We start from the raw sequence: 17,770 nt of genomic DNA on the forward strand, positions 1-17,770 counted from the left end.
GAAAACAGAATATAGAACCCAGAATATAGAACATGGAATGCAGAACACAGAATTTAACATTTAGAATACAGAATACTGAATATAGAATTTAGAATATAGAACGTAGAACCCAGAATACAGAATATAGAATAAAGAATGCAGAATACAGAATACACAATGTAGAATGTATAACACAGAATATAGAATATTTAATAGAGTATATGGAACACATAATTGAGAACATGGAATGCAGAACACAGAATTTAGAATATAGAACACGGATATCTGAATATAGAATTTAGAATATAGAATGTAGAACACAGAATTTAGAATATAGAATACAGAATACTGAATATAGAATTTAGAATACAGAATGTAGAACACAGAATATAGAATATAGAATACAGAATATAGAAACCAAAATTTAGAACATGGAATGCAGAACACAGAATTTAAAATATAAAATACCGAATACTGAATATAGAATATGAATATACAATATACAACACAGAATTTAGAATATACAATAGAGTATATAGAACCCAATATTTAAAACATGGAATGCAGAACACAGAATTTAGAATATAGAATACAGAATACACAATATATAATTATGAATATAGAATGTAGAACACAGAATAGAGAATATAGAATAGAGAATATAGAACCCAGTATTTAGAACATGGAATGTAGAAAACAGAATTAAATTATAGAATACAGAATACTGAATATAGAATTTAGAATGCACAGTGTAGAACACAGAATATAGAACATAGAATACAGAATGTAGAATATACAATACAGAAATTAGAATTTTGAACAGAGAATATAGAAATAGGAAAACAGAATTAAGAACCCAGAATTTAGAACATGGAATGCAGAGCACAGAATTTAAAATATAGAATACAGAATACTGAATATAAAATTAAGAATATAGAATGTAGAACACAAAATATGGAATGTAGAATACGGAATGCAGAATATTGAATACAGAATATAGAATATAGAACACAGAATTTAGAATATGGAAAACACAATACAAAAAAAAGAATTGAAAACATGGAATGCACAACACAGAACTAAGAATATAGAATACAGAATACTGAATATAGAGTTTAGAACATTCAATGTAGAACAGAGAATTTAGAATATAGATTAAAACATACTGAATATAGAATTTAGAATATACAATGTAGAACACAGAATATAGAATATAGAATACGGAATGCAGTATATAGTATATAGAATATAGAATATAGAATGATGAACACAAAATATAGAATATAGAATAGAGAATATAGAACCCAGAATTTAGAACATGGAATGTAGAACACAGAATTTACAATATAAAATACAGAATACTGAATATCAAATTTAGAATATAGAATATAGAACACAGAATATGGAATGTAGAATACAGAATGCAGAATATTGATTACAGAATATAGAATGTAGAACACAGAATTTAGAATATGGAACACAGAATAGAGAACCCAGAAATTAGACACGGAATGCAGAACACAGAATTTGGAATATAAAATACAGAATACTGAATATAGAATTTAGAATACAGAATAGATAATATAGAATATAGAATCCAGAATTTGGAACATGGAATTCCGAACACAGAATTTAGAATATAGAATACAGAATACAGAATACTGAATATAGAATTTAGAACATAGAATTCGGAACATATAATTTAGAATATAGAATAGAGAATACTTAATAAAGAATCAAGTATATAGAATGCGGAACATAGAAATTAGAATAAAGAATACAGAATACTGAATAAAGAATTTAGAATATAGAATGTAGAACACAGAATTTAGAATATAGAGTAAAGAATACAGAATATTGAATTAAGAATATAGAATGTGGAACACAGAATATAGAATACAGAATAGAGAATATAGAACCCAGAATTTAGAACTTGGAATATAGAACACAGAATTTAGAATATAGAATACAGAATACTGAATATAGAATTTAGAATAGAGAACGCAGAACACAGAATATAGAATATAGAATACGGAATGCAGAATATAGAATACAGAATATAAAATTTGAATACAGAATATAGAATATGGAAAACAGAATACAGAACCCAGAATTTAGAAAATGGAATGCAGAACACAGAATTTAGAATATAGAATACAGAATACAGAATATAGAATTTAGAACATTAAATGCAGAACACAGAATTTAGAATATAGAATACAGAAAACTGAATATAGAATTTAGAATATAGAATGTAGAACACAGAATATACAATAGAGAATAGAGAATATAGAACCATGGATTTAGAACATGGAATGCCGAACGCAGAATTTAGAATATAGAATACAAAATATTGAATATAGAATTTAAAATATACAATGAAGAACACAGAGTATAGAATATAGAATACGGAATACTGAATGTACAATTTAGAATATAGAATGTAGAACACAGAATATAGACTATAGAATACGGAATGCAGAATATAGAATACAGAACAGAGAATGTAGAACACAGAATATAGAATATGGAAAACACAATACAAAACCAAGAATTGAAAACATGGAATGCACAACACAGAACAAACAATATAGAATACAGAATACTGAATATAGAGTTTAGAACATTCAATGTAGAACAGAGAATTTAGAATATAGATTAAAACATACTGAATATAGAATTTAGAATATAGAATGTAGAACACAGAATATAGAATATAGAATACGGAATGCAGTATATAGTATATAGAATATAGAATATAGAATGATGAACACAAAATATAGAATATAGAATAGAGAACCCAGAATTTAGAACATGGAATGTAGAACACAGAATTTAGAATACAGAATACAGAATACTTAATATAAAATTTAGAATATACAATGAAGAACACAGAATAGAGAATAGAGAATACGGGGTGCAGAATATAGAACACAGAATATAGCATGTAGAACACAGAATATAGAATATTGACTAGAGTATATAGAAACAAAAATTTACAACATAGAATGTAGAACACCGAATTTAGAATATAGAATACAGAATACTGAATATAGAATTTAGAATATAGAATATAGAAAACAGAATATAGAATACGGCATGCAGAAAATTCAATACAGATTATCGAACGTAGAACACAGAATATAGAATATGGAAAACAGAATACAGAAAACAGATTTAGAACATGGAATTCAGAACACATAATTTAGAATATAGAATAAAGAATACTGAATATAGAATTTTGAATATAGAATGTAGAACACATAATTTAGAATATAGAATAAAGAATACTAAATATAGTATTTAGAATATAGAATGTAGAACACAGAATATTGAATAGAGAATATAGAATACAGAATTTACAACATGGAATGCATAACACAGAACTTAGAATATAGAATACAGAATTCTGAATATCGAAATAAGTATATAGAATGTAGAACACAGAATATAGAATATAGGATACGGAATATAGAATATAGAATACAGAAAATAGAATGTATAACACAAAATATAGAATAAGGTAAACAGAATACAGAACCCAGAATTTTGAATATGGAATGCAGAACACAGAATTTAGAGTATATAATACCGAATACTGAATATAAAATTTAGAATTTGGAATGTAGAACACAGAATATGGAATGCAGTATACGGAAGGCAGAATATTGAATACAGAATATTGAATGTAGAACAAAGAATTTAGAATATGGAAAACAGAACATAGAATCCAGAATTTAGAAAATGGAATGCAGAACACAAAATTTAGAATATAGAATACAGATTACTGAATATAGAATTTAGAATATAGAATGTAGAACACAGAATTTAGAACATAGAATACAGAATAATGAATATAGGATTTAGAATATACAATATAGAACCCAGAATACAGAATATAGATTACGGAATGTAGAATATATAATACAGAATATAAAATGTAGAACACAGTATATAGAATATAGAATAGAGTATATAGGAACCGAAATTTAGAACATGGATGCAGAACACTGAATTTAGAATATAGAATACAGAATACTGAATATACAATTTAGTATATAGAATATATAACACAGAATATAGAATATAGGCTACGGAATGGAGAATACAGAAAGTAGAATATAGAATGAAGTACACAAAATATAGAATATAGAATAGAGAATATAGAACACAGAACTTAGAACACGAAATTCAGAACACAGAATTTAGAATATAGAATTAAGTATACTGTATATACAAATTTGAATATAGAATGTAGAACAAAGAATATAAAATATACAATACGGAATGCAGAATACAGTATACAGAATATAGAATGTAGAAGACAGAATATAGAATATTGAATAGAGGATCTGGAACCCATAATTGAGAACATGGAATGCAGAACACAGAATTTAGAATATAGAACACCGATTTCTGAATATAGAATTTAGAATATAGAATGTAGAACACAGAATATAGAATATAGAATACGGAATGCAGAATATAGAATACAGAATATAAAATTTTAATACAGAATATAGAATATGGAAAAAAGAATACAGAACCCAGAATTTAGAACATTGAATGCAGAACACAGAATTTAGAATATAGAATACAGAAAACTGAATATTGAATTTAGAATATAGAATGTAGAACACAGAATATACAATAGAGAATAGAGTATATAGAACCATGGATTTAGAACATGGAATGCAGAACGAAGACTTTAGAGTATAGAATACAAAATATTGAATATAGAATTTAGAATATAGAATGAAGAACAAAGAGTATAGAATATAGAATACGGAATACTGAATGTACAATTTAGAATATAGAATGTAGAACACAGAATATAGACTATAGAATACGGAATGCAGAATATACAATACAGAACAGAGAATGTAGAACACAGAATATAGAATATGGAAAACACAATACAAAACCAAGAATTGAAAACATGAAATGCACAACACAGAACTAAGAATATAGAATACAGAATACTGAATATAGAGTTTAGAACATACAATGTAGAACAGAGAATTTAGAATATAGATTAAAACACACTGAATATAGAATGTAGAACACAGAATATAGAATATAGAATACGGAATGCAGTATATAGTAAATAGAATATAGAATATAGAATGATGAACACAAAATATAGAATATAGAATAGAGAATATAGAACCCAGAATTTAGAACATGGAATGTAGAACACAGAATTTAGAATACAATATACGGAATACTTAATATATAATTTAGAATATACAATGAAGAACACAGAATAGAGAATAGAAAATACGGGGTGTAGAATTTAGAACACAGAATATAGCATGTAGAACACAGAATATAGAATACTGATTAGAGTATATAGAAACAAAAATTTACAACATAGAATGTAGAACACAGAATTTAGAATATAGAATACTGAATACTGAATATAGAATTTAGAATATAGAATGTAGAACACAGAATATAGGATACGGCATGCAGAAAATTCAATACAGATTATCGAACGTAGAACACAGAATATAGAATATGGAAAACAGAATACAGAAAACAGATTTAGAACATGGAATTCAGAACACAGAATTTAAAATATAGAATAAAGAATACTGAATATAGAATTTTGAATATAGAATGTAGAACACAGAATATTGAATAGAGAATATAGAAGACAGAATTTAGAACATGGAATGCATAACACAGAATTTAGAATATAGAATACAGAATTCTGAATATCGAAGTAAGAATATAGAATGTAGAACACAGAATATAGAATATAGGATACGGAATATAGAATATAGGATACAGAAAATAGAATGTAGAACACAAAATATAGAATAAGGAAAACAGAATACAGAACCCAGAATTTAGAATGTGGAATGCAGAACACAGAATTTAGAGTATATAATACGGAATACTGAATATAAAATTTAGAATATGCAATGTAGAGCACAGAATATGGAATGTAGTATACGGAAGGCAGAATATTGAATACAGAATATTGAATGTAGAACACAGAATTTAGAATATGGAAAACAGAACGTAGAATCCAGAATTTAGAAAATGGAATGCAGAACACAAAATTTAGAATATAGAATACAGATTACTGAATATAAAATTTAGAATATAGAATGTAGAACACAGAATTTAGAATATAGAATACAGAATAATGAATATAGGATTTAGAATATACAATGTAGAACCCAGAATACAGAATATAGAATACGGAATGCAGAATATATAATACAGAATATAAAATGTAGAACACAGTATATAGAATATAGAATAGAGTATATAGGACCCGAAATTTAGAACATGGAATGCAGAACACTGAATTTAGAATATAGAATACAGAATACTGAATATACAATTTAGTATATAGAATGTATAACACAGAATATAGAACATAGGCTTCGGAATGGAGAATATAGAAGGTAGAATATAGAATGAAGTACACAAAATATAGAATATAGAATAGAGAATATAGAACACAGAACTTAGAACACGAAATTCAGAACACAGAATTTAGAATATAGAATAAAGTATACTGAATATACAATTTAGAATATAGAATGTAGAACAAAGAATTTAGAATATACAATACGGAATGCAGAATACAGTATACAGAATATAGAATGTAGAACACAGAATATAGAATATTGAATAGAGTATATGGAACCCATAATTGAGAACATGGAATGCAGAACACAGAATTTAGAATATAGAACACCGATTTCTTAATATATAATTTAGAATATAGAATGTAGAACACAGAATTTAGAATATAGAATACAGAATACTGAATATAGAATATAGAATATAGAATGTAGAACACAGAATATAGAATGTAGAGTACAGAATATAGAAAAGAAAATTTAGAACATGGAATTCAGAACACAGAATTTAGAATATAGAATAGAGAATACTGAATATAGACTTTAGAATTTAGAATGTAGAACACTGAATATAGAATATAGACTACGGAATGCAGAATATAGAATATACAATATAGAATTATGAACACAAAATATAGAATATAGAATAGACAATATAGAACCCAGAATATAGAATATGGCATGTAGAACACAGAATTTACAATATAAAATACAGAATACTGAATATCAAATTTAGAATATAGAATATAGAACACAGAATATGGAATGTAGAATACAGAATGCAGAATATTGATTACAGAATATAGAATGTAGAACACAGAATTTAGAATATGGAACACAGAATAGAGAACCCAGAAATTAGACATGGAATGCAGAACACAGAATTTGGAATATAAAATACAGAATACTGAATATAGAATTTAGAATATAGAATAGATAATATAGAATATAGAATCCAGAATTTGGAACATGGAATTCCGAACACAGAATTTAGAATATAGAATACAGAATACTGAATATAGAATTTAGAACATAGAATTCGGAACATTGAATTTAGAATATAGAATACAGAATACTTAATATAGAATCTAGTATATAGAATGCGGAACATAGAAATTAGAATAAAGAATACAGAATACTGAATAAAGAATTTAGAATATAGAATGTAGAACACAGAATTTAGAATATAGAGTAAAGAATACAGAATATTGAATTAAGAATACAGAATGTGGAACACAGAATTTAGAATAGAGAATAGAGAATATAGAACCCAGAATTTAGATCTTGGAATATAGAACACAGAATTTAGAATATAGAATACAGAATGCAGAGTATAGAATACAGAATACAGAACGCAGAACACAGAATATAGAATATAGAATACGGAATGCAGAATATAGAATACAGAATATAAAATTTTAATACAGAATATAGAATATGGAAAACAGAATACAGAACCCAGAATTTAGAACATTGAATGCAGAACACAGAATTTAGAATATAGAATACAGAAAACTGAATATTGAATTTAGAATATAGAATGTAGAACACAGAATATACAATAGAGAATAGAGTATATAGAACCATGGATTTAGAACATGGAATGCAGAACGAAGACTTTAGAGTATAGAATACAAAATATTGAATATAGAATTTAGAATATAGAATGAAGAACAAAGAGTATAGAATATAGAATACGGAATACTGAATGTACAATTTAGAATATAGAATGTAGAACACAGAATATAGACTATAGAATACGGAATGCAGAATATACAATACAGAACAGAGAATGTAGAACACAGAATATAGAATATGGAAAACACAATACAAAACCAAGAATTGAAAACATGAAATGCACAACACAGAACTAAGAATATAGAATACAGAATACTGAATATAGAGTTTAGAACATACAATGTAGAACAGAGAATTTAGAATATAGATTAAAACACACTGAATATAGAATGTAGAACACAGAATATAGAATATAGAATACGGAATGCAGTATATAGTATATAGAATATAGAATATAGAATGATGAACACAAAATATAGAATATAGAATAGAGAATATAGAACCCAGAATTTAGAACATGGAATGTAGAACACAGAATTTAGAATACAATATACGGAATACTTAATATATAATTTAGAATATACAATGAAGAACACAGAATAGAGAATAGAAAATACGGGGTGTAGAATTTAGAACACAGAATATAGCATGTAGAACACAGAATATAGAATACTGATTAGAGTATATAGAAACAAAAATTTACAACATAGAATGTAGAACACAGAATTTAGAATATAGAATACTGAATACTGAATATAGAATTTAGAATATAGAATGTAGAACACAGAATATAGGATACGGCATGCAGAAAATTCAATACAGATTATCGAACGTAGAACACAGAATATAGAATATGGAAAACAGAATACAGAAAACAGATTTAGAACATGGAATTCAGAACACAGAATTTAAAATATAGAATAAAGAATACTGAATATAGAATTTTGAATATAGAATGTAGAACACAGAATATTGAATAGAGAATATAGAAGACAGAATTTAGAACATGGAATGCATAACACAGAATTTAGAATACAGAATACAGAATTCTGAATATCGAAGTAAGAATATAGAATGTAGAACACAGAATATAGAATATAGGATACGGAATATAGAATATAGAATACAGAAAATAGAATGTAGAACACAAAATATAGAATAAGGAAAACAGAATACAGAACCCAGAATTTAGAATGTGGAATGCAGAACACAGAATTTAGAGTATATAATACGGAATACTGAATATAAAATTAAGAATATGGAATGTAGAGCACAGAATATGGAATGTAGTATACGGAAGGCAGAATATTGAATACAGAATATTGAATGTAGAACACAGAATTTAGAATATGGAAAACAGAACATAGAATCCAGAATTTAGAAAATGGAATGCAGAACACAAAATTTAGAATATAGAATACAGATTACTGAATATAGAATTTAGAATATAGAATGTAGAACACAGAATTTAGAATATAGAATACAGAATAATGAATATAGGATTTAGAATATACAATGTAGAACCCAGAATACAGAATATAGAATACGGAATGCAGAATATATAATACAGAATATAAAATGTAGAACACAGTATATAGAATATAGAATAGAGTATATAGGACCCGAAATTTAGAACATGGAATGCAGAACACTGAATTTAGAATATAGAATACAGAATACTGAATATACAATTTAGTATATAGAATGTATAACACAGAATATAGAACATAGGCTTCGGAATGGAGAATATAGAAGGTAGAATATAGAATGAAGTACACAAAATATAGAATATAGAATAGAGAATATAGAACACAGAACTTAGAACACGAAATTCAGAACACAGAATTTAGAATATAGAATAAAGTATACTGAATATACAATTTAGAATATAGAATGTAGAACAAAGAATTTAGAATATACAATACGGAATGCAGAATACAGTATACAGAATATAGAATGTAGAACACAGAATATAGAATATTGAATAGAGTATATGGAACCCATAATTGAGAGCATGGAATGCAGAACACAGAATTTAGAATATGGAACACCGATTTCTTAATATATAATTTAGAATATAGAATGTAGAACACAGAATTTAGAATATAGAATACAGAATACTGAATATAGAATTTAGAATATAGAATGTAGAACACAGAATATAGAATGTAGAATACAGAATATAGAAAATAAAATTTAGAACATGGAATTCAGAACACAGAATTTAGAATATAGAATAGAGAATACTGAATATAGACTTTAGAATTTAGAATGTAGAACACTGAATATAGAATATAGACTACGGAATGCAGAATATAGAATATAAAATATAGAATTATGAACACAAAATATAGAATTTAGAATAGACAAAATAGAACCCCGATTTTAGAACATGGCATGTAGAACACAGAATTTACAATATAAAATACAGAATACTGAATATCAAATTTTGAATATAGAATATAGAACACAGAATATGGAATGTAGAATACAGAATGCAGAATATTGATTACAGAATATAGAATGTAGAACCCAGAATTTAGAATATGGAACACAAAATAGAGAACACAGAAATTAGACATGGAATGCAGAACACAGAATTTGGAATATAAAATACAGAATACTGAATATAGAAGTTAGAATATAGAATAGATAATATAGAATATAGAATCCAGAATTTGGAACATGGAATTCCGAACACAGAATTTAGAATATAGAATAGAGAATACTGAATATAGAATTTAGAACATAGAATTCGGAACATAGAATTTAAAATATAGAATACAGAATACTTAATATAGGATCTAGTATATAGAATGCGGAACATAGAAATTAGAATAAAGAATACAGAATACTGAATAAAGAATTTAGAATATAGAATGTAGAACACAGAATTTAGAATATAGAGTAAAGAATACAGAATATTGAATTAAGAATACAGAATGTGGAACACAGAATTTAGAATAGAGAATATAGAACCCAGAATTTAGAACTTGGAATATAGAACACAGAATTTAGAATATAGAATACAGAATGCAGAATATAGAAAACTGAACACAGAACGCAGAACACAGAATATAGAATATAGAATACGGAATGCAGAATATAGAATACAGAATATAAAATTTGAATACAGAATATAGAATATGGAAAACAGAATACAGAACCCAGAATTTACAACATTGAATGCAGAACACAGATTTTGAATATAGAATACTGAAAACTGAATATAGAATTTAGAATATAGAATGTAGAACACAGAATATACAATAGAGAATAGAGAATATAGAACCATGGATTTAGAACATGGAATGCAGAACGCAGAATTTAGAATATAGAATACAAAATATTGAATATAGAATTTAGAATATAGAATGAAGAACACAGAGTATAGAATATAGAATACGGAATACTGAATGTACAATTTAGAATATAGAATGTAGAACACAGAATATAGACTATAGAATACGGAATGCAGAATATAGAATACAGAACAGAGAATGTAGAACACAGAATATAGAATATGGAAAACACAATACAAAAGCAAGAATTGAAAACATGGATTGCACAACACAGAACTAAGAATATAGAATACAGAATACTGAATATAGAGTTTAGAACATTCAATGTAGAACAGAGAATTTAGAATATAGTTTAAAACATACTGAATATAGAATGTAGAACACAGAATATAGAATATAGAATACGGAATGCAGTATATAGTATATAGAATATAGAATATAGAATGATGAATACAAAATATAGAATATAGAATAGAGAATATAGAACCCAGAATTTAGAACATGGAATGTAGAACACAGAATTTAGAATACAGAATACTTAATATAATATTTAGAATATAGAGTGAAGAACACAGAATAGAGAATAGAGAATACGGGGTGCAGAATATAGAACACAGAATATAGCATGTAGAACACAGAATATAGAATATTGATTAGAGTATATAGAACCCAAAAATTACAACATAGAATGTAGAACACAGAATTTAGAATATAGAATACAGAATACTGAATATAGAATTTAGAATATAGAATGTAGAACACAGAATATAGAATGTAGAATACAGAATATAGAAAATAAAATTTAGAACATGGAATTCAGAACACAGAATTTAGAATATAGAATAGAGAATACTGAATATAGAATTTAGAATTTAGAATGTAGAACACTGAATATAGAATATAGACTACGGAATGCAGAATATAGAATATACAATATAGAATTATGAACACAAAATATAGAATATAGAATAGACAACATAGAACCCAGAATTTAGAACATGGCATGTAGAACACAGAATTTACAATATAAAATACAGAATACTGAATATCAAATTTAGAATATAGAATATAGAACACAGAATATGGAATGTAGAATACAGAATGCAGAATATTGATTACAGAATATACAATGTAGAACACAGAATTTAGAATATCGAACACAGAATAGAAAACACAGAAATTAGACATGGAATGCAGAACACAGAATTTGGAATATAAAATACAGAATACTGAATATAGAATTTAGAATATAGAATAGATAATGTAGAATATAGAATCCAGAATTTGGAACATGGAATTCCGAACACAGAATTTAGAATATAGAATACAGAATACTGAATATAGAATTTAGAACATAGAATTCGGAACATAGAATTTAGAATATAGAATACAGAATACTTAATATAGGATCTAGTATATAGAATGCGGAACATAGAAATTAGAATAAAGAATACAGAATACTGAATAAAGAATTTAGAATATAGAATGTAGAACACAGAATTTAGAATATAGAGTAAAGAATACAGAATATTGAAATAAGAATACAGAATGTGGAACACAGAATTTAGAATAGAGAATATAGAACCCAGAATTTAGAACTTGGAATATAGAACACAGAATTTAGAATATAGAATACAGAATGCAGAATATAGAAAACAGAACACAGAACGCAGAACACAGAATATAGAATATAGAATACGGAATGCAGAATATAGAATACAGAATATAAAATTTGAATACAGTATATAGAATATGGAAAACAGAATACAGAACCCAGAATTTACAACATTGAATGCAGAACACAGATTTTGAATATAGAATACTGAAAACTGAATATAGAATTTAGAATATAGAATGTAGAACACAGAATATACAATAGAGAATAGAGAATATAGAACCATGGATTTAGAACATGGAATGCAGAACGCAGAATTTAGAATATAGAATACAAAATATTGAATATAGAATTTAGAATATAGAATGAAGAACACAGAGTATAGAATATAGAATACGGAATACTGAATGTACAATTTAGAATATAGAATGTAGAACACAGAATATAGACTATAGAATACGGAATGCAGAATATAGAATACAGAACAGAGAATGTAGAACACAGAATATAGAATATGGAAAACACAATACAAAAGCAAGAATTGAAAACATGGATTGCACAACACAGAACTAAGAATATAGAATACAGAATACTGAATATAGAGTTTAGAACATTCAATGTAGAACAGAGAATTTAGAATATAGTTTAAAACATACTGAATATAGAATGTAGAACACAGAATATAGAATATAGAATATGGAATGCAGTATATAGTATATAGAATATAGAATATAGAATGATGAATACAAAATATAGAATATAGAATAGAGAATATAGAACCCAGAATTTAGAACATGGAATGTAGAACACAGAATTTAGAATACAGAATACAGAATACTTAATATAATATTTAGAATATAGAGTGAAGAACACAGAATAGAGAATAGAGAATACGGGGTGCAGAATATAGAACACAGAATATAGCATGTAGAACACAGAATATAGAATATTGATTAGAGTATATAGAACCCAAAAATTACAACATAGAATGTAGAACACAGAATTTAGAATATAGAATACAGAATACTGAATATAGAATTTAGAATATAGAATGTAGAACACAGAATATAGAATGTAGAATACAGAATATAGAAAATAAAATTTAGAACATGGAATTCAGAACACAGAATTTAGAATATAGAATAGAGAATACTGAATATAGAATTTAGAATTTAGAATGTAGAACACTGAATATAGAATATAGACTACGGAATGCAGAATATAGAATATACAATATAGAATTATGAACACAAAATATAGAATATAGAATAGACAACATAGAACCCAGAATTTAGAACATGGCATGTAGAACACAGAATTTACAATATAAAATACAGAATACTGAATATCAAATTTAGAATATAGAATATAGAACACAGAATATGGAATGTAGAATACAGAATGCAGAATATTGATTACAGAATATACAATGTAGAACACAGAATTTAGAATATCGAACACAGAATAGAAAACACAGAAATTAGACATGGAATGCAGAACACAGAATTTGGAATATAAAATACAGAATACTGAATATAGAATTTAGAATATAGAATAGATAATGTAGAATATAGAATCCAGAATTTGGAACATGGAATTCCGAACACAGAATTTAGAATATAGAATACAGAATACTGAATATAGAATTTAGAACATAGAATTCGGAACATAGAATTTAGAATATAGAATACAGAATACTTAATATAGGATCTAGTATATAGAATGCGGAACATAGAAATTAGAATAAAGAATACAGAATACTGAATAAAGAATTTAGAATATAGAATGTAGAACACAGAATTTAGAATATAGAGTAAAGAATACAGAATATTGAATTAAGAATACAGAATGTGGAACACAGAATTTAGAATAGAGAATATAGAACCCAGAATTTAGAACTTGGAATATAGAACACAGAATTTAGAATATAGAATACAGAATGCAGAATATAGAAAACAGAACACAGAACGCAGAACACAGAATATAGAATATAGAATACGGAATGCAGAATATAGAATACAGAATATAAAATTTGAATACAGAATATAGAATATGGAAAACAGAATACAGAACCCAGAATTTACAACATTGAATGCAGAACACAGATTTTGAATATAGAATACTGAAAACTGAATATAGAATTTAGAATATAGAATGTAGAACACAGAATATACAATAGAGAATAGAGAATATAGAACCATGTATTTAGAACATGGAATGCAGAACGCAGAATTTAGAATATAGAATACAAAATATTGAATATAGAATTTAGAATATAGAATGAAGAACACAGAGTATAGAATATAGAATACGGAATACTGAATGTACAATTTAGAATATAGAATGTAGAACACAGAATATAGACTATAGAATACGGAATGCAGAATATAGAATACAGAACAGAGAATGTAGAACACAGAATATAGAATATGGAAAACACAATACAAAAGCAAGAATTGAAAACATGGATTGCACAACACAGAACTAAGAATATAGAATACAGAATACTGAATATAGAGTTTAGAACATTCAATGTAGAACAGAGAATTTAGAATATAGTTTAAAACATACTGAATATAGAATGTAGAACACAGAATATAGAATATAGAATACGGAATGCAGTATATAGTATATAGAATATAGAATATAGAATGATGAATACAAAATATAGAATATAGAATAGAGAATATAGAACCCAGAATTTAGAACATGGAATGTAGAACACAGAATTTAGAATACAGAATACAGAATACTTAATATAATATTTAGAATATAGAGTGAAGAACACAGAATAGAGAATAGAGAATACGGGGTGCAGAATATAGAACACAGAATATAGCATGTAGAACACAGAATATAGAATATTGATTAGAGTATATAGAACCCAAAAATTACAACATAGAATGTAGAACACAGAATTTAGAATATAGAATACAGAATACTGAATATAGAATTTAGAATATAGAATGTAGAACACAGAATATAGAATGTAGAATACAGAATATAGAAAATAAAATTTAGAACATGGAATTCAGAACACAGAATTTAGAATATAGAATAGAGAATACTGAATATAGAATTTAGAATTTAGAATGTAGAACACTGAATATAGAATATAGACTACGGAATGCAGAATATAGAATATACAATATAGAATTATGAACACAAAATATAGAATATAGAATAGACAACATAGAACCCAGAATTTAGAACATGGCATGTAGAACACAGAATTTACAATATAAAATACAGAATACTGAATATCAAATTTAGAATATAGAATATAGAACACAGAATATGGAATGTAGAATACAGAATGCAGAATATTGATTACAGAATATACAATGTAGAACACAGAATTTAGAATATCGAACACAGAATAGAAAACACAGAAATTAGACATGGAATGCAGAACACAGAATTTGGAATATAAAATACAGAATACTGAATATAGAATTTAGAATATAGAATAGATAATGTAGAATATAGAATCCAGAATTTGGAACATGGAATTCCGAACACAGAATTTAGAATATAGAATACAGAATACTGAATATAGAATTTAGAACATAGAATTCGGAACATAGAATTTAGAATATAGAATACAGAATACTTAATATAGGATCTAGTATATAGAATGCGGAACATAGAAATTAGAATAAAGAATACAGAATACTGAATAAAGAATTTAGAATATAGAATGTAGAACACAGAATTTAGAATATAGAGTAAAGAATACAGAATATTGAATTAAGAATACAGAATGTGGAACACAGAATTTAGAATAGAGAATATAGAACCCAGAATTTAGAACTTGGAATATAGAACACAGAATTTAGAATATAGAATACAGAATGCAGAATATAGAAAACAGAACACAGAACGCAGAACACAGAATATAGAATATAGAATACGGAATGCAGAATATAGAATACAGAATATAAAATTTGAATACAGAATATAGAATATGGAAAACAGAATACAGAACCCAGAATTTACAACATTGAATGCAGAACACAGATTTTGAATATAGAATACTGAAAACTGAATATAGAATTTAGAATATAGAATGTAGAACACAGAATATACAATAGAGAATAGAGAATATAGAACCATGTATTTAGAACATGGAATGCAGAACGCAGAATTTAGAATATAGAATACAAAATATTGAATATAGAATTTAGAATATAGAATGAAGAACACAGAGTATAGAATATAGAATACGGAATACTGAATGTACAATTTAGAATATAGAATGTAGAACACAGAATATAGACTATAGAATACGGAATGCAGAATATAGAATACAGAACAGAGAATGTAGAACACAGAATATAGAATATGGAAAACACAATACAAAAGCAAGAATTGAAAACATGGATTGCACAACACAGAACTAAGAATATAGAATACAGAATACTGAATATAGAGTTTAGAACATTCAATGTAGAACAGAGAATTTAGAATATAGTTTAAAACATACTGAATATAGAATGTAGAACACAGAATATAGAATATAGAATACGGAATGCAGTATATAGTATATAGAATATAGAATATAGAATGATGAATACAAAATATAGAATATAGAATAGAGAATATAGAACCCAGAATTTAGAACATGGAATGTAGAACACAGAATTTAGAATACAGAATACAGAATACTTAATATAATATTTAGAATATAGAGTGAAGAACACAGAATAGAGAATAGAGAATACGGGGTGCAGAATATAGAACACAGAATATAGCATGTAGAACACAGAATATAGAATATTGATTAGAGTATATAGAACCCAAAAATTACAACATAGAATGTAGAACACAGAATTTAGAATATAGAATACAGAATACTGAATATAGAATTTAGAATATAGAATGTAGAACACAGAATATAGAATGTAGAATAC

The sequence above is a fragment of the Vicugna pacos genome, unplaced genomic scaffold, assembly GCF_048564905.1.
Source record: "Vicugna pacos unplaced genomic scaffold, VicPac4 scaffold_20, whole genome shotgun sequence".
Taxonomy (NCBI): domain Eukaryota; kingdom Metazoa; phylum Chordata; class Mammalia; order Artiodactyla; family Camelidae; genus Vicugna; species Vicugna pacos.